Below are 25555 nucleotides of genomic sequence, written 5' to 3'. Positions count from 1 at the left end.
CCAAGCAGACCCGACCTCGCCTGCCCTCATCTCCAGAGGACAGAGCGGTGAGTCTGTCGCACAACCACGGGTCACAGTTTGTCACCACGTAACAAACTTCACCTCTGCTCGGCAGACCCCGAGACTCGGCCATAATATTCAGTGAATTACCCTCCAAGTCCACGTTGAACAGAGAGCTATGATGAACTGGTGTGATATCTGACCCGTGGGTATAAACGCCGTGCTTCTTGTCACAGCACTTCTGGCCCTTAGTCGTCATGAGCTGAAAAATGATCAACTCATTCAGAGAAAATAAAGGCCATTTCTGTGCTTAAAAAACCCCGCAAAAACCAAAAAAACCACCCCACCTTGGCGTATTCAGAACTTACTCCATTGCACTGAAAATACCACTTAAAAAGGGGAAAAAAAAAAAAAAAAAACAGTTTAGCAAAAGCACTATATAAAATAAATTAATGGCCATCAGAGCAACTGATGTAAAATATCACCTAAGGGAAGAAAATCTTTATTGTCATTTTAGTGGCTTTATTCACTGGAATCATACAACAGCTAAAAGGCCCGTGAGAAATAATTTTATTTACCTTAGGGCGTTTTATTTTTTTTTTAATATTCAGCTCTTACCCTCAGAGAAATTCTGTATTCACTGCATCAGGTGCCAACTTAACCAAGTACTTAAGCACCAGCCAGACTCCATCAAGTGCATAAGTACTTCCAGGGAGCCCTTCGTGCAATCATTGGTGTTCTCGAGCTGGGGTGATACAGGAGAGCAACGTCAAACTGTTTCCTTTCCAAGCACCCAGCAGAGAATATCCTGCTCTGAAGTTTCCTTTTGGTGTCTTAAATTCCCTCCCGATGACTTGGCCACGCAGAGGCCACGCTACGAGCGAAACTTGGCAGCCCTTGTTGCCACCTGCCCTTCCCTGCTGATCGTGCATCTCTCCTGTGGAAAAAAATAAAAATAAAAACACATGGAAAAAACCACAAAATTACTTCAGTGGAGAGAGAGCACCCTTCACGATGAAACAGGCAATCTGCACAGAAACAGCAAACAGCCCCGCTCCCCAGGCAGCGGCGAGTCAGGCGTTTGGGGACGGGTCTCCTGGGGGTTTCCAACCTTCTGGAGACCAAGTGTTTCATCCGGGCTTCAGAAGCAGAGAAAACACTTAAAAAGGGAATAAAACCTCAGTGCTGACATGTTTTATTCCTTATTGTTTTGACTCTGCAACCCGAGTTGTTTGTTATTGATTGGGTTTCTTTTAAGCTGTTAAAAATTCACCCAGGTTTCGTGCTGTAGGCGAGTTGTGCACGTACGTACACACGTACACAAACTTCTCCATAGTCCTGATGTCCCCACATACACACACACACACACAAAGTGGGCCAGCAGCAAATCTAGAACCTTCAGATTCATCATCGCGGACCAACACCACCGTGCAGTAATTAACGTGTCATTAGTGCAGAGGAAGAGAAGTAAAACTTGGCCATACGCTGGCAGCGGGGGAGCGACGAGGCCCAGCAACACTCTATTCCAGCCAGGGAATCCCTCCTGGAAATGGCAAAATCACTGAGAAGAAGCTCTTTTCTCTGTTGTCTCTGCTGCAGATTGGTGCAGCCTGTGTTTTTCCTTTCAATCCTTCGCTGCTTTCTCTTTGGGAGAGGGGGGCATGGAGGAGAGGAGGTATCAAAAGAAAACAGTTATTTCCTGCTTTTCCTCTTATCTGTTATTGAGGCAATTCCAACTCCGTCCCAGGTGTGAACATCACCTGGAGCATGAATTCTTATATGTGATATGTAAAAAGCAGTAGGGAAAAAAAAAAAAAAAAACACAACAAAAAAACAAAAAGAAACCAACAAAAAATAAGACAATCTGCAGCAGGAAACACATCGTCCCTCCCAGAGTCAGCACATTAAAAAATTACTTATCTATAGCAAAATATCAATATTGTATTATTTAGACAGGGAAAACATTCCATCGCGTTGCTAACCACCCCCCTGCTTTCCCGTGCCTGCTTCCCCCTCCCCAGGAGGCTCAATCCTCGGGCTTTCTGCTCGCTGCAAACACGTGGTGGCCTTCGCCATCGGGCGGTGACGTCCCGCCGCGCCGACGCCTGGGTGGGTGCAGGAAAGGGGGAGAAGGGCAACGCCAGGCTGCAAAGGTACAGATTGGCCTCCTCGGGGGGAATCGGCTCCAGCAAGAAACGGGCAGTTCCAGGGAACCGAGTTAGCGGTGGAATCCTCCTCCCCGCGTGACTGCAGACACGGGCACTTTGTTTTGTTTTCTGCTACGAGGAGGTTGTGTCCTGCAGGAAACTTCCAGACACTGCTACCGAGTGCTTGGCGTGCTTTGCGCTATTATTTTCATATTTAAGGGGCTGGTTTTCCCTACAATCAAGCTCCTATTTCTTCAGTTATCAGCAGGCTGACAAACCAAAATAACATTTTCTGAATTTAACACAGAGATTCAGCACTACGGTAACATCTCATCTCTCTTGGACAGAGAGTCATAAAGCAGTTCCAACTGGAAGGGATGTCAGGAGGTTTTGGGTTCACTCCACACAGGGTCAACTTCACGCAAGGGCGCTCGGGGTTGCCCTCACGACCTCTGAATCAGAGATCCACAACGTCAGAGCTCATCACACAAGCATCCGCATTGGCCCTAATACATTTAATATTATCAGAAACTGTTTTGAGAACTTAACTTCCAAGAACTGATGGTTTCAGGGAAATGAGCTTTCCTTTCACATTCTTTCCACTACATTTCCCCATTCTTTCCACTACATGACATATCCCTGGAAATTCAAAGTATGAGTAAATGTTTTATTTTTAAATCATTTCCTATGGGGTTTTTTTGTTGGTGGTTTTTTTTTTTTTTTTTTTGGCAAGTATCTTCTCTTGAAAGCCATTTAAAGGAAGCCTAATGGGTTGCCGTTTGTGTGGAAAAAACCCGCAAGTATCAGAAGTCTGCTCTTCACCAAGAAATCCTACGTGCAGCTGAACCGAAACACACATTTGGACAAGCAAAAAAAAAAAAAAAGCTGATTAAGTGACTTGCAAAGCTCTGCCTTGCCTGGAGACAATCCACCGAGAGTGAGGAGTTTGACCATCTTTTGTCCTCACAGCCACACTAGACCTTCACTCTTCACCCAGCAGGGTCTCAGAGTTTTATGGCCATTTCCAGGACACACAGACCTTTCTAACCACGCCAGGCCTGCCCTTCCACCACCTCACGACTTTTCAATTAGTGCATCCATTCAGCAAGAAACTGCTACAGGGATATCTTTATACCACCTCACTTACAAAACTACCTCTATTTCTGGGCTCGGTGGGGTCTTCTAACAGTGGTTTGTTTTTTTTTTCCCTGGCAGATACTCAGTTAATAATTAATCCCTATTTAAATACTGAAGAGATAATAAAACCTAGAAACATCAGACAATTACAGCTTATATGTCTCTCTCTAAAAAGAAGGGGAAAAAAAAAAAAAAACAAACTTACAAGAGAAATCAGTCACACTGATTAAATGGAAGATTTTCAGATACTGCAATGACAGGAAAAATACAAGGAGAATTATATAAAGACTTGAGAACAAAGCAATAAAAGGATCATTGGCTTAATTCCGTCATTACCAGAGGCAGGTGTCCTCAGGTTTAGTCGGAATATCAATTTGTGAGGTGTTTTTTTTTGCAAGCGGGAAAAAAGGACAATAAATAGAACATAGTTTCTGTTCATTTATAGTTTTAACCACCATTACTGGTTTTGTTTCTAGCAGCCAGCATTAGCGACTCTCACCGCACCGGTGGGTGACGCACCCACCCTCTTCTGCCCGGGGCATTCCTGCAATCAGGGAGCCACTTACATTTCCCCCTGACACCTTTGGTCAGCTCGGTCCAGGTCCCTGATGGGTTATTGTTCTCCTTCACTCACATTTTCCAAGTTCGCATTCATTTCTTCACTTTGAAACTGAAGTTTTACAGCACTGAGTTAAAAAAAAAAAAACCATTTATAGACAGAAAAACCGAATGACTGCTGAAATCCTGCATCCTTGCTGGAGAAAAACATGAACATAGAGGTCACCTGAGGAAGTTTGTGCCAGGGTATTGACTTCAAAATGTAGAGAATCCTTTTGTTTTGAAGAGTTTCCTCCCGTAAAACTGATGATACACGTTTGAATTGCCTTTGTCTAGTAAGGTGGTTGTAGTCATTTACCAGCTAATCCATCCCCTTGAATGAATTTTGATGAGGAAAAGCTGCTGATTTGTCAGTCACTGTGCGGCAGTGACATACTCTGAGGCACGTCAGGGCTGCAGAGTTTTGTGAAGTGCGTTGTTCCAGGGTAAACTTAGTCTTAAGTTTTTCATAATTCCGTTATAAGTGGGCGGATGTAAATCTTCCTGTCCAATTCTCTGCCTGCTGTCACTGAGTTTTGACAACACACTTGATGGCAATTATCTGCATTGCCGTGAAATTTTTTAAAAAATATATAGTTTTCCAGAGGTGATCAGACACCATGACTGAATATTAAGAAAATTGAGGAAATACTGCCTGAATGGCTAATCTATCATCTCCTTCGGCGTTGGCTTTCCCCTGCCAGCTCTGTTAGTGAGGGGAAAGGTTGGAACGACACCGACGTTTTCTTTAGACTACAACTGTAAATGTTAAATTTAGTGCAAATATTAATATTTGCAAGTGTCTCTGCAAGTGTCTCCATTTTTCAACAGGAGAATTCGAGAGGTTGTAAGGCCCACTAGCTACAGCTACATGCTCCTTTTCAATTTTTTCTTGGCAACAGCTTTGGTCAGATGACTCCTTTGAGGCTCATCTGTGACCGTGTCCTTCCCCCCACTCCCACCCTGACCTGCATTTCCCATAACCCTGCCCAAGCCACAGCCACCAGTGGTGGCCGTAACGGATGCGCCTGGTCGTGTGGATTCGGGGGACACAGAAACAACACAGTAGCCAAGGGCTGATTTGAGGCTACTCCTTGAAATTAAGAGGCTCACGTCAGACGTCAGACACTCGGTGAGTGAATTGGGAATAAGCGTCCTGAAACTTTGAACTCTCAGCTAGGTGGTATAAAGGATTGATTGTGCACCTAGAATCCTTTAGACATGAACTGTTGGTCAAGTCTGGATCCAGCTGCACCTAAACTCCCCTCTGAGAAGGGTTTTACAACACAAGAGGGGCCTTTCTGAGCCTCACGACTCAACGGGAGGATCTCCCTGACGGTTTTGTCTGACCTGTCCTCTATGCAGCGAATCACCAAGCGTACCCTGCCGTCGGATCTTGTGAAACCAGCCACAGTTACTATCAAACTTTGCCAAACTGATGGTTTCTATCCATAAACGTATTGCTACTTCTGCCTTATGAGTGAAGCGTGTCACTCCATCTGCAACATCATCTCTTCCTTCCAGCCTCTGCAGAGCTCATAAACAGCCTTTTGCTTAGCTCTGCTAAGAAATCAGAGAATCAAGACCTCTTTCACCGTAGGATGGAGTAGCTGTTTCTGTTACCTCAGCGCAAGACTCCAGAGCACAAGCTGTTTTCATTAGAGTTTAACTCTCAAGAGCTTTCACCAGCAAGCCTCTCTACATCACTCACATTCAAATTTGGGGGTTTCCCCTCCTGTTGTTTTTGATAAGTCTCCCCAGCATCACTAACACATTAAACGTTCAACAGAAGGACAGCGTGCGTGGGACAAGATGTCTCAAGTCATTAGGTCTGTATCAATCCTACTAATTAACAGCTTTACAAGATCAAAACTGAAAGGAATTGCCTTTCAGACACCTGGTTGGGATGTTATGCTCATCAATAGGTGAGTAAATACAAACGTTATCCCGACTCAGAAACTCCAGACTTCCAACACGCAATAAAAGAAAACAAATTTTGTCACTCTTAGAAGATATACGGCACATTTTCATTCTTACAGCCTTGATATTCCTGCAATCATTTAAATCCAACAAAGCAGTGTAAACAATAACGTTAGCAAAGTATAGAAAAAGGAAAAGTCACAAGCAAGACAGACACAACTCATTTCAAGAGCTGCAATTAGAGAGCAGCATGAATTACCGGTTGTTGTGCTGATCACCCTACGTGGATCCATGCTCTGTGCAAGGCACACCCGTAGCCCCTTGAGAAACTTTCTGGATTTCTTTTTTTTTTTTTTTTTCCATACACTTTCTTATGGTATTCGATGAAATGAACCATCTGTCAATGACAGATATAAGCAGTTTACATTTCTATCCTGCATGCTAACGGCCCAACGTACTGTACCCGCTCACCATCGCGCTCCTGCATGGTCAAATTAAGTTGATGAATTCTCTCTTTGAAACAGCCACTTTCAAACACTTCTGGCACCTCTACGATACAATGTCTCTTTACTTCTAATTTGCATAGCTAAGAAATTTGTTTGGACTGAGATTTTAAAGCTTCATCGTAGAGATGAGTTTTATACCCAAGTCCCAAGCCCTTGGAAATAAGAGGTGAGTAACTGCCGACATGAACTTCACCCGCAGTGACTCGAACAGCTCCGACGTGCAGGAATTTTTAGCACTGCGATTTTATTTCCTATTAAAAAAAAAAAATAGTGTCCCTCAGGTGGTCACAAGATCAAGCCCTCAAGACAGTACCTGGAGATGTTTATTTGTGGCATTTAATATTGCTCTGGAACATACAGGCTCTGCTTCACCACTCGGTTCCATTTTAAATCCATAATTAAGGCAGCCCGCACGTACCTGTTTTCTTGAAACAACATCATTAAAAAAAGCTAGAAACAGCCAAGAAAGGAACGAGAGGCAAAAAGATACGTTCCTGGGAAGAGAACATGCCTTTCCATGTTAGATGAAAGACATTTTCGGTTCTACTCTTACGTCACTTAGAGATTAATAGATAAATAATGCATATGGTTTTCTTACGTTCTTTACATACCTACCACGCTCTGGGTATCAGCGCTCTCCTTTTCCTACCTGACACTTTAACAAACCAGCTGACACGTTTTCATGCTGCGCTGTTGGGATGACAGAGCAGATCCTGCTGCTCCGACACGCAAGAGCACGACAAGACCGACGCGACGTGCCAGGGAGGGCCAGCAGGTCATGGCACACACCTCGACCCCCACCACACTCCACCGACCCCCCGGCAAATGAGACGCAGGGGTCACGGGCAAGATTACATGGAAACTTGACGAGGATTTGATTTTGACAGAGTATCTTTGTTTAGTATCGGCATGTTACAGAAACCCGTGTCAGAAATACAATTTTTGTGACATCCTTTTCTGTACCAGCATTTGGAAAGCGCCGGAGTCTTCCTGACGGAGAGCTGCATCTGTCAGATGAGGCTTCTGCAGATGATATGCTGGTGCCACGGGTGCCAGAGGACTTTTGTCACCAGAAAGAGGCAGATATAGAGGGCTTTTAATGTCACGCTCTTTTGCTCTACTCTTTAACTCACTATTTTCTCATTTAAAAAGAAGCTAAGATTTTGCTTCAGGTGCCACACTGTGAAATCCTAAATAACCACAAAAACTCTTGAATCCATTTATACTCAACTCTGCACGCTGTTCATTTCAACTTTTTTGATGAGACCCTTGCTCAGCCTTCAGCTGTCTGATGTCAACAAAGGGCTGGCACTTTGAGCCCTTTTTTTTTTTTTTTTTTTTTATAATTTTGAAGCAGAAGTGCAGGGCAATACAATGTCTTCTTTATCACCTTAACCACCAGGAGTTCCAGACTGAAACAGTCTCTTCATTAATTTTGATAGTCTTTTTTTTTTTTTTTCCCCAACAGCACTTTCTCCCTAAATAAGCTGGAAATGGCAGATTTTAACCCAATCCACCAGCCACTACACCATGAAGATGACAGCACGCTACAGCTCGGACAGGAGCCGGTTACCCTGTCTCATTTACCCAGCGAGACGTGGAGATGCTGAGCTCTGAACAGAATAAACCCTCAGTAAATATTCTCGTGTGAGATGCAGACCTTGGCTCCAGCTTTAGCCTGGGCTCCGAACAAGCCCAAAGGTGCTCCCAAGTCCCAAAAGACAACAGATTTTGCTCCTCACTGCGATGCCACAGGCGATACCAAAGGTTTTCCACCACGGGTACATCAATTGTCCACCTAGTACACAAGATGAGCCAGGTGCTGGAAAAACATTTCCAGCATGTTTAGAGGCATAAACAACTGCATCAGCTCAGGACTTCTGGGATCGAGGCCCCAGTTTCTACTTTTTCAGATCTCTTGTCTCTAAAACAGGGCCAGGGTACTCCTGCTCTCCAACATGCAGCAAGAATGGATTAATTAATGTTTCTACAACACTTTGAAGATGTGGATTTCTGTACAAGTGTAAAGCAGATAAGGCTGGTATTTTTATAGCTCGGAATCAAATTAAAAGTAGAGCTAAAGGAAAAGTCAGACAACAGCCTGGGAAAGACATCATGAAAGGTTATTTCAGCAGAGGAGTTGTTATCACTGGCTGCCCTCTTTGCTGAAAAGCTGCATTTGATCATATATTCTTCTGAATTATCTACTGCATTACTTGAATGCTAAAGGCTGAAATAAATACAGGATAAATATTAGAGGGTTCATTCCAGACCGCACTGATGCTTGAAGCTTGCAGCCTCTAATTCAAGCTTTCTGAGTAAGAATTAATTATTCAGTGTTGTAGGAAAAATTAATACAGGTCACTCAGAAAGTATATATGAAGAAAATCTAGAATATTATTTTTTTAAAAAATCTCTCCAGTATATTTTGCCTACAGATAGCTTGTCAGGGTTCTTTTGCTTGTCTACAAAACATATAGCTTTGGCTGTCTCTTGCTTACGAGGCAGAAAGGCTTGTGTCTCATGCCTGACAGGCCTTCTCCTGCCCCTCACCCGCCTCAGAAGCAAACTCCCAGCTTCGCTAGAGCTTGACTTTTGAAATGCAATAGCAGTTTATCTAGATGCAGCTTGTGAATCCTAAACACGGGAGGAGTTACAAACCCCCTCGCGGTGGGGGGGGAGCTGCAGAGGGTCCCACTGAGGATTACCAGGGCTCTCTCTCCTCATCGTGCAGGCTGATGGATGCCCTCAGCTCCAAAAGCCACATGGATTCATCGTGGGGTTTTGTTATTTTTTTTTTTTTTTAATCAAATTTATTTGAGAAACACCTTTCTTCTGCCGCTTGTCACAGGAGTGGGGTCTGGAGGGATCTCTCCATCGCCCCCCTCGTAGGATACCCGGGAGTGGGGCTGGAGCAGGGCAAGGCAGGAGCAGGGAGTTTCCACCCCTGCCAGGACAACCCGGCCTCCACCTCGGCTGGCACGGCACACATCTCGCTCGATAGACATGTTTAATTTCCAGGGAATTACAGTTGCTCATCATTCCCCGGTAATTTCCAAGCTCTCAGAAAGAATTACCACATTTATCCCTCGTGATAGGAGCACATTTCCTCCTAAATTGCTAACTAGTCCACCTTGGTGAGAGGATCAGCTCCTCCAGCGCCTACAAGATTCATACAAATAAAATAATAATAAGAGCCCTGTCAGGACCAGGAAAAATCCATATATATGCTATATATTTTCCATCTTCTCTCCTCAGCATGCTTTTATCCCCACTGTGATCACCCTGAGAAGCTGTGAATGCGTCTGACAGCCTCTCTATGCCGTGAGCATTGCCCATGAAATAGTCCAAAATAAATACAAGTTAAAGTGTGATTGCTAAACTATATTCAAATATATAAAAACTTGTTTGAAGAAAGGCTAAAAATCCTTAATGTGAAATATTGCTATTAGATGATCTCCGCTGCTGATGTATTTAAATTGTTCTCTGAAGTGTAAAACAAGTTTTTGTTATTTTCCCCGCAATGTTACGTTCAAGGTGAGAGAATCCTGCTCTGCCCTGGCCACAGCTCCTCTGGGCACAGCAAAGGGCAAGCTCAGCAAAACTGCCACAAACAGTAAGAAATACAGAGGAATAAACTGTCCACATAAAATGAGAATAAAATATAAACGTAACAGCAGGCTTGAAGAAATAGAAAAATACACCGAGTACTTTGTTTCTTCAAATTTCAGAGCCATTTACAGCCTGTTCATTGTACTGAGAGACAACACAGTGAAATCATCACCTGCTTTCCTCAGCCAAAGTGATAGGACTGTAAGCGATATACTCAGTGTTACTTATTTCAAGAATTAGTGATAATGTTTCTGAACAATTTCTTCGCTGCTTACATGGGTATGTTTGACTGGCTGTTTGTAAGCAACTACCACATTAAATAGAAGTCAATTATCCTGACTGTATAATAGTTGTAACGTGTTCCTGTCAGTGTCTGAAAAAAAAAAAAAAATAAATAAACCCTGAAAATTAGCTTTGCTCCAGCATATCTTAATTAAGGCCGTCTCTTGGTATTCTTCCCTCAGCTCGCATGCAGAAAAGGAGTTTACAGCAAGTGGAAGAGCAGATGAAAGAGTAGTTTGCTCTCGTGGGTGATAAACCAGTGGAGTTTCTGCAGCAACAAGGCGACTAACCAACACAGAAAGAAAAAGCTCGTACCTCGGGCTTCCTTGCGCAGGCCTTCAGGTGGGACATTTCCAGATGTACAACCGTAGATGGAGCAGTTTGAGCTGGCTGTGAATTTACCCGTAATTCCTCATCGCTCGTTTTTTTCTGAGCTAACATTTTTATACAGGTTTTAGGTTTTCATATACGCAGCCATTGCGTTTTTCCCAAGGCTCATTTATAAGCACAGTTGCTGTAGACCCTCCAGCACCAGGCTGTGCCAGCACCGAGATCCACCCATCACTGCTGATCCCGGCGCTCCCCAGGTTGCTCCCCCAGCTCCCAGGTGTTGTCTCTGAGTACATCAGGCCTGGCTGACACCACACCAGTCACAGGACGACCACCTCTCCTTTCTAACTGGCTTTAAAGTGCTGCTACCAGGTCAGCACATCCGTCGGGATTTGCAAACCAACAGCTCTAAGGAATAATCCCAAATGAAGATAACCACAGTCACGAGTTGTGGTATTTGGAAAGAAAATCTTCATACACCAGAATCCAACATTCAAAGAATTCTTCTCAGAGGATCACACCTGACCATCAAATCAAACTTTTTGATGCATACAATGAGGTGTGACGCGTCCCTCAACGTGGGTGCCACCGGAAAGCACTCCCTGCACAGCTGATGATGATGATGCTGAAGCTGACCCTCACCCTCCACCAAAGAACCCTCTGCCCCTGTTTCACCCATGTGAGGGGTTCAGCTGAAAGAAACCTGAGGTCCCCCCCAGTGTTGTCTGAATCATCATCTCACACTAAAAATGGGTCATCCCGGCAACCCTGACAGTTAGTCCCCGTGTCAATCACAACAAATGATCACTAGACAAGAAGATTAATGTGTACGTGAAGGCTACGCAATTGGTGTACAAAAAATCAGTCGCAATTAGTAAGTCAATCAGTAATCAGCACAAACATTAACCTATCTCAGATTTCTCGTCATACGAGCGCTCTGCATTCAGAAGCACAGGTGGGAGTGTTCAGCCAAGAAGGGTCTTTTCCCCCCTCAGACACTCACGAATCATTTGTTAATAATTTTCTTCTTCCAGAAAGGTGAGCACCTCTCAGTTCTGTCCTGGGGGACCCAACCCAAGGTGCCACGGCAACTCCGGGAATTGCTCAGCTGGGACACGGCCACAGTCTGCAAGAAAAAAGGGAAGAGAAACCACATTGAAATTCATCATAATTCACAGAGTAATATTTCTATGTTTTTACATTAAGGATATGTGGAAAGAAATACTGTGGGGTTACCTGAGGTCAGATCCATAATCTAACAACTATAATCTAATGTTGTCTAATGAGAAATTGGAGGGAGCTTGGAAGACAGCGGGGAGGGAAAGGTGAAATCTCATAGCCGCTGTTAAAATTAAAAAAAAAAAAATATCTCTTTGACCAACTTCTGCTTATTTCAGAAAATGCTGTTAAATTACTGCATTCACTCCGAATCTGACAGGGAAAAAAATGTAAGGGCTGTGTTTCATGAACTTGCAACAAGCTTAATTGGTTAAATGCTAATTATCTTCCGGCTCTTCAGCCTCTATCTGAGATACTGCAGCAGTAAGACTAATTAGTGCATTATTGGTAGATTATCTCTCAGCAGTTCAGACTGGCAATAAGGTATTGATAGCGAGAAATGATTGTTTTAACTGTAAAAAAAGAAATTGTTGCTAGAACAAATCTCTTTTTTTTTTTTTTTTTTTTTTTTTTTTATTAGAAGAGAAAGCAAACACTAACAAACCCTGTGTGCGTGCCTCTGCTCCCTGGCTAACAAGGATGGCCCAGAGAAGGCTCAGGGAGGTTCTGAACTATGGACGATTTCCATATTACGTAGGGAATTGGTGGGTAAGGCTGAGCCCTAAGTTCAGCTGAGGGCTCACCCCCCCAACGAGACCCAACACTTTTTCCGATGGCAAAGCCTCAGGCTCTCTGAGGCTGTGTTCTAGAATGCGAGCTCAAAGGTGTGCTCCAGTAGGAACTCATACGAACATTTTATTATTTTAAATGGGAAATTATTAATTTCTTTATCTTCATTTGAAAAAAAAAAAAAAAATTACACCTGTATCCCTTTGTAATGGCAGCAAAAGATTACGAAGCGGTTAAGGAAAGATTTGGAGCATCCTACAAAATTTAACAAGTCTCAGCTGAGAAAGGAGTCAGAACAGCTGAGAACTTGCCTTGCCACTTTTTTTTTTTTTTCGATCAAAAACTTAGTATTAATCAAATTGGGAAAAGGACTCTGATGGCAAGAAAGGCCAGTGACAGACTGGGGATTACCGTGTTCCCTGAGGATCTGGTTTGGAGCATGGCGATATATCTTTTTATATTTCTGCAGATAACAGCGATAGGGCCGCTGGGACACACTTCCACTGCTCAAGAAGAACTTAGAGGAAAAAGTGCTGGCAGAAAAATTCCTCTATTTATGCTCTGAGGTCAGTCAGAAACCTCTGGAGATCTCAGCCCCGGTGTGTCTTTGTAAAGTATTGGGGTCTTCCAGTTACGCTGTTCAACTAATATTCTCACAGATTCGGTAAAATTGGCATTATCTCTTTTTCCTCCAAACAGATTTCAGCGGCTCCTCTCCTGACGTTTTATGCTATTAAATAATCATTTATTACCGCTGGTGTTTCGCACCTTCAAGAAAAGGAAGGCGAGTTTATCAATTACAGTTACAGCGAGCATCCCTTTTGCTCCTTTTCCTCAGAGGCGTATCTTAATTAAATCACAGAATTGAGGAGATTGTGACATATTTTCATAACCTTTGTGTCTTCATATGCATAACAAGCACACTACTGATTTAAGCAGCCTTTTTTTTTTTTTTTTTTCTTCTTTACAGAAAGACAAAAGCAAATTCTGTGAATCCTTCATTATATTCACTTTTGGTAGTTTGGAGTGCAGAGCAACTAGAAATTAATTTCACCATCCCCCTGACCACCACCCATTAACTCAGCCAATTTCCCTTTGGTTTGGAGCTCTAGTTCTTTGGTTTTGTTTCACATTAGGGCTTGGTATTTTGTAAACATTTCATTTTTCAAATATTAACTTTTTTTACCTGGATTATTTTACTTTTCCCTACGTACTGTGTGGTGAAGAGACCAACAATATTAGAAGTAGCTGGATATATCTGTGATCCCTCGCACAGAAAGCTCCTAAAGAATCAAGGAACAACATCCCACCCAAAGGAAATTGCATATACATTCCCCAAATATTTGATAGAAATACCACGGTTTGTAATTGTTTTCCAACAAAGGCCCTCAGGCTACAGCCACATTTTCTTCTTTTGTTTCCGTGAAGCTTTGTAAGTGGGTAAATCTTTGGAAGCCCACAGCACCAGACCTGGGCGGACACGGGGAACGTGGTGGTGAGCCTGGCAGCAGCAGGATCAAGCCCCAGACCTGCAATAGCCAAACGTGACAGAGTCAGGAAACATCCCCTCAACAGCAGTTATTTACAGCTGTTACACCAAGGGGGTTTGTGCAGCAAGTTTAGACCAAAAAAACCCCTGAAATAAACCCATAAAATATTACCATGTTATTCCTTTTATAGGAAGAATTAAAACTTTTATATTGCTGCTCTGTAACCTAGAAAGTATAGGCAAGTGCCATCAGAAATCAGAGTGGGAAATGCTGAGATGAGCATGGCTTTCCCCTCATTTCACTCAAAATATACAGAATATTTCCAATATCAAGGTGGGAAATACTAAGAGTTGCACATGCATTTCTTCCTGCCCTTGTGCTGTGAGCTTGACAACCCCCCCGAGGGGGTCTGCTTAGTGCTGGGGTACTCTCAAGAACGGAATAACTCCCTATAAATACATACCCTATACAGAAGTCATAATTAACTCCTGCAAAACATCAGCATCAAGGCAGAGTTAGAGCTGGAGCTCAGGAAGCCTCTCGTTGCTCTCCTTCTACCTGCCAGGGCAGGAGGATATTTTCTTCCACATCTTATCCCTTCATCCCAGCCAACATTAAATAATAATAATAAAAAAAAAGACCCGTCAATAGGTTTATAGGTTTCCTTTCTGCTAATGAGGTTTTATAAGGCATTTTCTTCAGTTTGAATAATTGGGACTGTTGGTGGGGTAGGTCATCAGATCTCACATCCACCTCAGAAGGTTTCCTGTAATGGCCCCAAGTCATATCTGTTAAAAAGTTAATCAAGCTGAAATGTCATGGAATTTAATAACTACCACAGAAGAGGTTTTGAGTTCAATACACCATTAATTATGTTATTTTCCAACAGGAAATATGTCTTATGGTAATTGGACCAAGTAGTGTTTTCAGTTATACCTGCCTATTTATTTTTGTTTCTCCCGGTTTTGCTCCTTCCCCAGGTTGAGAACAGCTCTAAAATTAAACAGGGCCTTAAAGTTAATCTAATTACCTATACACAGGGCTTTGCCTCAGGTGTTCCCTTACTCTCCCCAATTCCCCCTTCACTATGAGACTTTATTTCCACCCCCCAAATATCCTGCGGGTGGAAGCTCTTGCCTTTCAACATGACATCTGAGATAGATGACTAACGGCAGCCACTGACATTTATAAGTATTTCTTACAAATATATTTGAATAAAATCAAAGCACAAGCGCAAAGACAGACTGCGGCGCCTTTAAGGCCGCAGACATCATAACGTTGTTTCCAATATTATCACTATCACACAATAGCAGGCAGAAATGGCTTCTGGCAGCTTTAAAACACCAGAGGAATGTTTCACAATGAACATACTTTTAATAACAACCAGCTACTCACAGGCAAGTGTGAATCCTGTGCGGCTTTGTGAATTTTAAATGTCTGCATCTGATGTTTGGAGCAGAGTCAGAGCCAACGCTAAGCGTGTGCAGTGTGGGTAGGAAATATAGGGGAAGGAGGACACAAAATCTATCTCGCAATGATTGGAGTTTCTTTGTTAAGTGTATTATTCTATAATGCAGCACAACAAAGTCCTAGTTTTGTTTCGTTTTTTTTTTTTTTTTTAAATAAATAGTCAATGAAAATCATACACTGTAAACAGATAGGAGTAGAGCATTCTGGTGCTGTCTGCAGAAAAATAGTAAGTTATCTCATAAGGATTATTGGTGTTTTAATTAAGCAAAAAGTAAGACACAGAAGAGAAACCCCGTGGCAATAAACATTTTTCACCCGTCGAACCAGTTTGATGACGAAGCAGCCCCTTCCTGCTGCCGCCACACGAGAGCTACCGCGAGGGCAGCAGGGACGTGAGCAGCCAAGGGCAGTGTCCCCAGGGCAGCCTTCGGCCTCAGCACCCACGGTGGATGTTTTCTTGGAGCATTTTTCCCTCTTATTTTCAGTTTTAAACACAGGTCTCCGGTGACTTCTCCACAAGCTCTGTTCTGAAAAAGTTCAGCTTTTGTCTAAACCTTCCTGGTTTTCGCCCCATTACATACGGGCACATCCCTTTCACTCTAAATCTTCTTTCCTGGGATTTTACCACTTTTGCACCTTACTTCTCCTCCGTCTTGTGTTTGCTGCTGGGATTTGCATTTCACATGAACAGTAGGGAGAAATACCCACGATGTGAGGAAAGTCACGGTCCCAAATACGCGTGTGTGCACCAAGCACGCACCCCCTTCCTCTCAGCCCTGCTGTGGGGTGGCCTACGTCCTGTTCATGGGTGGTCATTGCAGCAGAGGGACCCCTGAAATCAGACATTGCGTGCAAGGTTGCATTTTAAGTCTATTTAATACTATGCAAGTCTTGCTTTTTTAGTCTTCAGGGGAGTCTGTTTAACTTCAGCCCCTTCCCAAATGCTGGAAGAACGCTTTGCAAGCACCAACACCCCAACCTGGAGATGAGAGACGACTCAAATGGGTTTGTCATCAATAAATTCCATCAAATCAGCCAAGTTTTCTCCTGTGACGAGACAAAAGCTCTGGTAGACGGGAAGGAGACAGCAGGTCTCCATGCTTTGGCCTCAGGAAGACTTTTGGCACTGCCCCACTTCTCAGGAAGTTTCCCGTTGCCTTTTTAAGTTCATCGCATCCACTGATGAGCACATCTGCCCACCTTTAGGGTTTTTTCTCTGGTCCCACAGGTTTGTTGCTGCATCAGCTTCTGGGGCAGAAAGGCCTCTCATCAGCTCACTAGCCACGTGTGCCCGGGCGCTGGGGACACCACAGAGCCACAAACGGCTACAGGATGGGGCCAGCTCAGCCCCCTCTGCCCCTCTGAGGCTTTTCTAAGGAGTTTGACAGTGAACTGCAAAGCAGCGGGGGGGTGCATCCTTCAACAGCCTCCTGCTTCCCTGGGTGACACCCCCCGGACCAGCCACGGCCGCAGAGCTCGTCCCCGAGGTCTGCACAGACACAAACCAGCTCTGGGACCGTCACTTGACATCTCAGTCTCTCGCAACCTCCCACCCACCCCACAAGCAAATCTGAATTCTATGATCCTTACTACTAAGCTTTTTCCCCTCCTTTCCTATATCCTCTGGGTTTTCTCTTTGTTGTGCCCACGTACCTCAAGTTGAGAATTTAAATTGTTCCGTGTTTGTGTTTTGCCAAAGCCTAAACTTTCCATGGAAAGAGTTCTCAGCCGCTCCAGGGGTGCTGAGAAGAAAAAGCCTTTCAAAATCCCCATTGCCTGGCCTTCAGCAGAGCACCCGTGGTTGGCCTCCAGCTCCCACCCACCTTGGAAAGGGTGAGTAAGAGTTCAGAAACACCTCCTAGCTTGGAGCAAAGCCGCCCAAGAGTGAAGAACAACAGAGAGAAAGTTTCCTTCTCATGTTTCTCTCATCTGGAAGAACAGAACCATGTCACTGTTAAATGCACAGATCCGTGGCTGTGCCTCGGCCCTGCCGGCAGCTTCACTTGCCTTTTGATTCAAACAGGAGTAAGAAAAGAGCCAAGTTAAGAGCTGGGAAGCCAGTCTGGGTGAATTCGAATTAATCCAACCGTTACCCAACAGACAGAGGTCTCTCAGCATTGCTTCAGACGAGTGGGACCCCACAATTGAGGAAGGATTCCATCCTCTTGGCTCCTTTGTTTCTCAAGATCAATACATCATGGAAGGCAAACCATAGAGTACATCTGAAGTACCGTGAAAGAATATTCCTCAACATTTTAGGAGCTATTGAAATGCTTAGCAGCATTTTAAAGAGGTTTTCTATAAGTTAAGAACATTTGCATCACAGGAATTAATCTTTTTCTTCTTTTTTTTTTTTTTTTTTTTTAATGGAAATACCAACTCCAAAGAAATCAGCAAAAAGAATTCTACGATTTATTTGCGAGCTAATAACTCTACTGCTTAGCACAGGCTAAAAATCATAGTTGGAGGGTCAAGTGATGTGTCAATAGGCTGGTGATGAGCACTTCTCTCTGCATAATTGCCAGGTGAGAACAAACCTGACACAACCCCAAACGCCAGCGAAGGCTCATCCAGCTCTCAAAGCTGTCAGCAATAACTTTTCACTGCTGGGCAGTTTACAAAGTTGCTTAACTTCGGCGTAAAACAGTTTTGCAAACCTGCTTCTGTGGAAATCCACACTGGTGTACTCACTCCTCCGAAGGAAATTACCACACTTCTCCTTCGGAGTTGATTCGACATTACCCTAAGCACAAAAGTAGTTCTTACTGAACAGGTTATAAACATTTGGAGAAAATTCATGAAATAATTTGCAACGCAAATGAAAATCTGCTGGTAAAGAATGAAATTATTTTTTTTTAAAAAAAAAGTTTGTTATTTCCTGTAATAAACATATTAACTTATATTCAAATTAGCTACGACACTGGGAAATCTCAGCAAGCGTTTATTGCCAGAATTCCCAAAGCTGTTGCTAAGTCATCAAGCAAGGCTGAAAAGCTTTTTTTATTGTGTATATAGGTACAGGAGTGCTGAACTACAACAAATTAACAGACCACTGTGGCTTATATATATATTCTGACACAAATCTAGGGCTGATAAATAAGCAAAGCTGTTACATAACTTGCATACAACACGATCTATTAAGGGTAGGCAGCTGCAACAGCATTTACCTGGCGGTTCTCATGCTAAGGGACAATTTAATCCAGCCTTACCTCTGCCTCGCAGGACTCTGCCAGGCTCGTGACATACCAGCTGTTCTTTTTCCTCCCACTGAGTATCGGGATGAACCGGCAGCAAGTTTGTAAAGAGAAAAGGGAATTTCAATAAAGTGATGGATGACCGATGTCTGCGAAGAGAGAGTCGAGGGAACCTGAAGAGCCTTTCTGAGTGTCTGCCGAACCCGAGTGCCGCTCCCCTCGGCTGCGGGAGGGTTTTACATCACCTCTTAAGTGCCTCATGCCAAAGGTTATTTCGCTACTTGCAAACTCTTATAAAGATTTATGTTAAACTGTAAAGCAAAAAAAAATGTTAGTATGTGATTATTATTCCCTTTACACAATGTCTGACAGGAGACTATAAATCCAACATTTACATTGGAAAAATTGCTGAAAATGGAAACCAATATAATCCCAAACATTTTCCTAATCAGGGCAACTTCACGCCCAGGAATCTCGGATGTATTTTTAAGGGGAAAGGGTAAATTTTTATATTTGCAGGAAGAAAGTATTAAGAATATCACTGGCCTCTTTAAGAGCATTTTAAACTGCAGACAAGGGTTTATTCAGATAATTTTAAGCTCAGATATAGCTTAATTTCCAAGGTTAAAAAGGCTCATTATTCCTTGTGTGCTCAGTGTAGACCTGCTCAGCTGGCACCTGCAGAGGAGTTTCCATGTACTGGCAGCCTGGTCATCGAGGCCAGGGGACTGCCCAGGGACCAAGCTGTTGTAAAACTGGGGCTAACACAGACTCTGAAATGTCCCCAGGCTGAGGGAAACAGAAACACACACCCACCCCCCAAAAAAAAAAAAAAAAAAAAAAAATTTCCCTTTGATCTCGATGCAGAGGCTGGGGCTGATGTCCCGCACAGGAGGGTGCGGGATGCAGGGACCTTCCCAGTCGTGCCTGACGGGGGTAACGGTTTAACACCACAATGAAATCTCTCCTTGTCCCCTCAGTGCCAGAGGAACGGAGCTACACGGTACACAGGGAGCAGCAGCAAGTCCGCATTAAATTTAGCTAGAAAATAGTTTCCTACATTATTATTTCCTATTTTTCCTGCATTACCTCTGCTGCTAAAGGATGAATGAGGCAGGTCTGTGCTGTCCTGGGCGCTGGGCTGAGCTGAGGAGCAGAACAGGGTCATGACCACCAGGACAGGACCCCAACAGCTCCCCCCCTCAGCAGTCGGGGACCTGCAGCCACCAACGGCATCACCCAGGCGCTGAGGGTCCCTGGGGCAGGAAAGACCTACCAAGTGGTAGACAGGTATTAACCGGTTTTAGGAAAAAGATGGCGTGAGTTTTAAGAACAAGAAGATGCGAGGGGGAGGCCTGCCCCAACCTCCATTTCACCACCTGCTGTCACAAATGGCACCAACACAGTGAGGCCGTTTCAGGAGAGGCAGCACATCGCTACTGTCCTATGCAAGGGAAAAAAAAAAAAAAAAAAAAAAAAAAAATTATTGGACCAAGCCATTGAAAAATAAATATTTTTTTTTCCATCTACTCCGTTTTCACATTTTTTGTAGTGGTATTTATTAGGGAGACTGCTTCACGACAAGGCTGCTGAGGCACCACCAGCCTTGTGCCACAAACTCCTGCTGCACAGCGCGGAAAAATTAATGCAAAGGGCTCAGGGAGAAGGGCCAGAGCTGTCAAGTGGTGACTCAGAGACTTTCAGACAACTATGGGCAGCCAAGAGAGATCTTTGTTTTCTCAATAAGAGCTATTTCAACTCAAATCTTAAATTTCAGTGAATTTTTGGCTGTGTCCTCTTTACTCTTCTGCACATTTGTCATGTATATTTTATGAATACTTCATTAGAATTTCAGGGAGATTTTCTCCAGTCTGAAGTGAAATAGTCCATGCATGGTTTTATGCAGTGTTATGAAAACTTAACTATTTAGACCACGGCTTTACGTTTCAAAACTCTATTTTTAATGAAACTTTTCTCAGATATGTGAAGTTTATTCTCATGCATTTTTGTTTCATTTTATTTTCAGCTCTGAGATATCTTAACATCTCCTTTAACATGTGCTAGTATTGGTATGATATGTCAGTTTTTCTCCATAAAAGCCTGCATGATGCTGCAAGGAGGATGTACTTATTAGTAGACTCTTACTGGAATGATGGAGACTTTTAGAAATGTTTTTTTCCAATCTTTTATGAATATTTTCATGAAAATCTGTGAAAGTGTCTTGGAATCTTTCTTTACTATTTTAGTGTATTAAATGCAAAGACAGCGTTTTCAAGGTTTAGTAACTTTTTAAAATAGAACTTACACTAAATGAAACTTATTTAATGCAAATTCACATATGGGATTTTCAAAGTACATTTTCCCCCAAAAGTACAAAATATCCTATACGACTCTAATTATTTCTCTCTCTGCCCGTTCATCTGTAAGTTGGGGTTTAACACTCTAGATCACAAAAACCCTTCTGTCTGAGGGGGCAGAAGGAGAGGTCTACAGCCTTGACTCACTAAATCTTCACGGGCCCACCAAAATTCAGAGGCAACATCCATTTGAGATCCTTCTACGACCCTTTCACAATAACACAAGGAATTTTGCAAGCATATCTGCTTTCTCCACTTATGCTTCAAACGCACGAGGCTGAACCTACGTGGTAACTGGGCAGATACTTGTAACGAGTGAGCAAAGGAAAGTGATGGCCACAGGTTCCCTTCCTAGATGCCAGAGCAGCTGGCCACGCAGAGGTTTCAGTGGCCGCCAGCAGCGGGACTCTAGGAAGAGGGTGAGTGATTGCATCTGACCTGCTACGGCCATTGCCAATGGCACTAAAATTTTATGGGAATATTATTTGACCAGCAGGAAGATGCCCGCATACCACAAAACCTTTTCAAAGTCGCCATGAGAAAAGACTGGGGACTGCATCTCAGCTGCGGGTGCGCTTTATGGAGTTATGAAATGCTGTGCTATCAGTGCCATGAAAATGATGGCCTCGAGCAGGGCATTGATCAAACTGGAGACAATTTAATTTAAACACAGCCTGTTGTTACGCTGCTCCCACTTAAGACAGAGCCACTCTTGAAAGGGAGAAGAAAGAGGCATATCTTGGGCCGTTCGTGGAGAACCTCCTGGTTCTGACCAAGACAACCCTTCAGATGGTTTCCCACCCTTTCCCCACGTGAGGAAAGGACCCTGTGCCCCTTCAATGGATCCTCCACGGTCCCCAAGGCCACGCTCGGGACCTCGCTGCCTTCCAAACCACCCCTGGGACCTATGGTTTCTTGGCGGTGAACACGCACAACAACTCACATCACATGGGTGTAGCTCCACACCCCAACCGCACACCATGGCAGACCAGACCACCCCGGACAGCCAGGCTATATATAGACTCAGCGCCGAGCATAATGAAGCTTCAGTTCTGCTGGAGTCTCCAAAATCTATTATTTTTCCTTTCTATAAGGCGTTCGCATATTGGGCCCGTGCTGCCAACAGGAGAAGGAGCAGCGCGATCCAATTTGACTGTGCACGTATCTGTAACGCCGTGCAAGCCACAATAACCTTCACAGTTAAAATCTGGTAAGGGACAGCCTTTCTAGGTTTTCATGTAATGCAGATATGCTTTCTTTTTTTACACAATTGCATTTGCATAATTTGCTTAATGTTGCAGCCTTTTCGTGGTTTATATATTAAACCAATGTTTTCTCTTTAATAAACCCCAACGTAGCATCAGTGCCCATGAATTCTATTGAATTAGACAGACTTTTTTCTCACACTAATAAGTACGAGAAGCAGTCCAATTTTTATGACACACTAAAGTTTAGATTTTAAATTTTAAACAACTGAACGCTGAATTAAATTTTGCATTTAGCAGAGATACAAATCCCATAACCAGTAGTATTAAGTCTACAGAGGTTTGACTATATTGCTTTAAAGAACCAAAAGACAATTATTGGCAAAAAGTCATTTTAGCTTTAGTGTTCCCCGGTTACACGGGGCTGTATTATAAAAGAGATGAGGATGTTTTTATTATTTTTCTCTTACCTTGATGCCAAGCCTATTGAAATTCTCCACAGCCACACATTTTATGACACAACGCTTAATATCCAACACAGACACTAAACAAAATAATTTAAAGAGGCGATATGATAGATCATTCTGTTTCTTCTTCCATTAATACAGCAAGGTTCGCTCATAATATAAAACCATTTTAATTAGACAACAAAGTCATTGCTCTGACCCCTGGAGCACCTTAGAATGACAGTAAACTTCGATTTTGAGAAGCATTGGAGTAACAGCCCTGGCGAGGAGACACTCACCCCAAAACACCGCACCCTCCCCTGCCGTGGCCCTTCCTCGCCTTTGGAGCAGCAGGAAAAGGGGACAAGGACAGGTCCGATGGGGCACAGGCCGTGGAGCTGCATCCTTGGTAGGGTTCAGTATACGACACCGCTGATATTTCTCCGCCTCACGCGTAGCCAAGAGCACCACGTCGATCAAATTTACTTCAGCAAAGCTGGTTGCCAAAAATCCCCTGTAAGAGACAAAATTCTCCAACCACACAGCTCATAAACTGCAACACTAATACATTATCTTTTCTTTCAATAAAGATCTTCTCCCTGCAGCATCACTGGCAAGTTTTTACAATTGCCTCTGTGGGGGGGGGGGGGAATTAAAAATTCATACAATGTCAGTAGAAGTTTTCAAGGTGAGAGAGTCCCGGTACTGAGCTGGTGCCATTTGCTGCAGCTTTACAGTGTCCCATGTCACTGAGCAGCCGGTGGTGGGAACCCAGCCAGGACCTGCACCCTCTCAGCTTCCCACCCTGGGGAAGAACCTGTCCTTTGGACAAGGAAAAAAAAATTTTAAAAAGTCATCTGACAAAATTTCTGATTTAGCTGAGCAATAAGTGACTTAGAGTTAACCTCACTCTTTTTTTCAGCCCCACAGAGATGGATTCACATCAACTAATGAGCACGTGCCTTCGAACTGCTAATAAGCTCAGGATCCAAACCTGGGTGCAAATTTTATTCCTGAGGCCCATTTCTAGCTCTAAACCCTCTCTTCAGCACCCTTCCAAGACCAGAGAGGGCTGCGTGGCAGAGGTGCTCACTTTGTGAGGATGGACAAAACAAAAATGGGCTGAGGATAAGCTTGCAAATATATTTGCAAGTGATGTTTTGTCTCCTGCACTCATTTTAGTAACATCCTAGGACTCCAGCAGAGGTTCACTGTTAGACAGTAATGAAAGAAGAAACTGTCCTGCCAGAGCTTCCCATAATGACAAAGAAAATCAGTGAAGCGTGAAGAAACCCAACACTGCAACATCCACAGCAGGGATGGAAAAACCCCAATTTACAGACCTCTGCCACTTCCTTACCTGGGCCAGCGCGAGAGCGTCGTAATTTCCATTCAGCAGCCACATACAGCCAGTGGATTCATAAATGTTTAATAATAGAGCTGGTGAAATTTAAACCTATCGCAACATTTTTTTCACAGAAACCATTTCCTTACAAACCTGAAAATTCAGTTTTAAAGTGCTGAGTAATTTGTAAAGGAGGGTGACTTTTTCAAGTATGCATTGGATTGCAATTTGAATGCATTCAGGAAAATTCTCTGTAATAAAGGAGGTTGTGCGGAACATGCTAATACTGGAGGTGAAATGAAAAAACAGCAATGAACGTGAAATATTCTGACATGGCTGAAAATAAATGCTTTGTAGAAACGTCAGTTTCAGCAAACTTTAAACATATTTTTCACTGGGGTTGTATTTCAGGGAGTACTTTGATGAACACATCATCACACGGAGCAGACCTGTCAGCACATGCAGATACAACCAGGAGTTTTGTCGGTTGTGAGGAAGCGAAGTCTCCGGTCGCCTCTAGCAGATGCTGCCCTTTCCCACACCAGGGGAGCTCCGAGTTCCTCATTAGCTCCAGCCCCTGCCACATTTTGCTGTGCACTGTAGAAAGCTGTTCAGCTGCTGTTTGGGTGAGGATTTCCAGCAGTCGTCAGGAACCATGAAACTCCAGCCTGCAGCACTGAACACCAGCCCAGCTCGGTCCTAGGGAGCCCGGAGAGCTTGCCACCACCTTTCTTAAACCTTCAGCTGTGTGCAAGAGCTTGAGGCAAGAGGAAAATCTGCTGCCAACAGACCTGAAATGATTTTACTCCTCCTTCGTAGCCATGCCTGGAGCCGGGCTCCCTCTAGCCCATGTTCCGCACCCATGGGAGCTCTGTGGTCCCCAGCTGCCCCATGCACCCTGCCAAAGCCCTCGTCCCTTCTTCCCCACAGCCCCACATCCCACCCAGACCCCCTCACCTTCATCTGGCAGAATGGATAACGCTTAGTTTCTTGCAGTGATGTCTCATAACCGCATCCAGAAGCCTGCAAGCATTACAATGTTCCCCACAGAAAAGTAATTTGAGGTTATTGCAGCAGGTAAGAAGTTAGCTGTCGGTGTTCACTTCAGCTGTTGAAGTCTTACTAAAATGGGAACGTGCCAACATCCAGCTTCGCTGGAAGCTCACAGACATTCAGGACAGTTCTCATTAAAAATACAAAAACTCTGTGCCTGGGTTTTCAGGAGTGACTCATCGCTCCATGGGACTGAGATACTTAAAGAGAAGATTTTTCAAAGGATCTTTGTGATGGTCCTAATTGGATTGTTGAGACCAGAGGCGTTACAAGATCATCTGTTCCTCTGGAAAGTGCAGGTCCGCTACTTCCTGCACCAAGTGTCTGTACAATACTCTGCAGAACCTACAGAATAAAACGCGGGGAAAGAAAAAAGCAAAACAAAATGCACTGAGGTAAGCCCAAACAACAGGAGCGCTCAGCTGGGCAAGCCTGCTCAATAAGGAAACAGCGTATTCCTACGGTCACTGCTGTAGCTGTAATTGCTTTAAGGGGATGTAGATCTTTTTCAGTTTGTTCCAGAGAAGACTGAAACAGTCAGAGCACAGAAGAGAGAGCTGGCTCCTGCTGCAGCAGGAGACTGGGAAGCCCAGTCACAGCCTCACCCTGTTCATCC

The 25555-nt window shown here is 43.7% G+C and overlaps 1 long non-coding RNA gene across 1 annotated transcript; it reads right to left on the bottom strand.

The window, feature by feature from the left end:
- Window positions 1-11227: 11227 nt before the first annotated feature.
- Window positions 11228-18607, bottom strand: LOC141961541 (uncharacterized). Its single transcript, XR_012633775.1, has 3 exons — window positions 18549-18607; window positions 13736-13908; window positions 11228-11657 (listed from the first exon to the last, which is right to left on the bottom strand). It is a non-coding gene; the product is annotated as an uncharacterized LOC141961541 (long non-coding RNA).
- Between the last annotated feature and the right edge of the window lie 6948 nt (window positions 18608-25555).

The sequence above is a fragment of the Athene noctua genome, chromosome 5, assembly GCF_965140245.1.
Source record: "Athene noctua chromosome 5, bAthNoc1.hap1.1, whole genome shotgun sequence".
Classification (NCBI taxonomy): Eukaryota; Metazoa; Chordata; class Aves; order Strigiformes; family Strigidae; genus Athene; species Athene noctua.
Note: the sequence above shows the minus strand (reverse complement) of the source record. Positions and strands in the feature narration are given on the sequence as shown.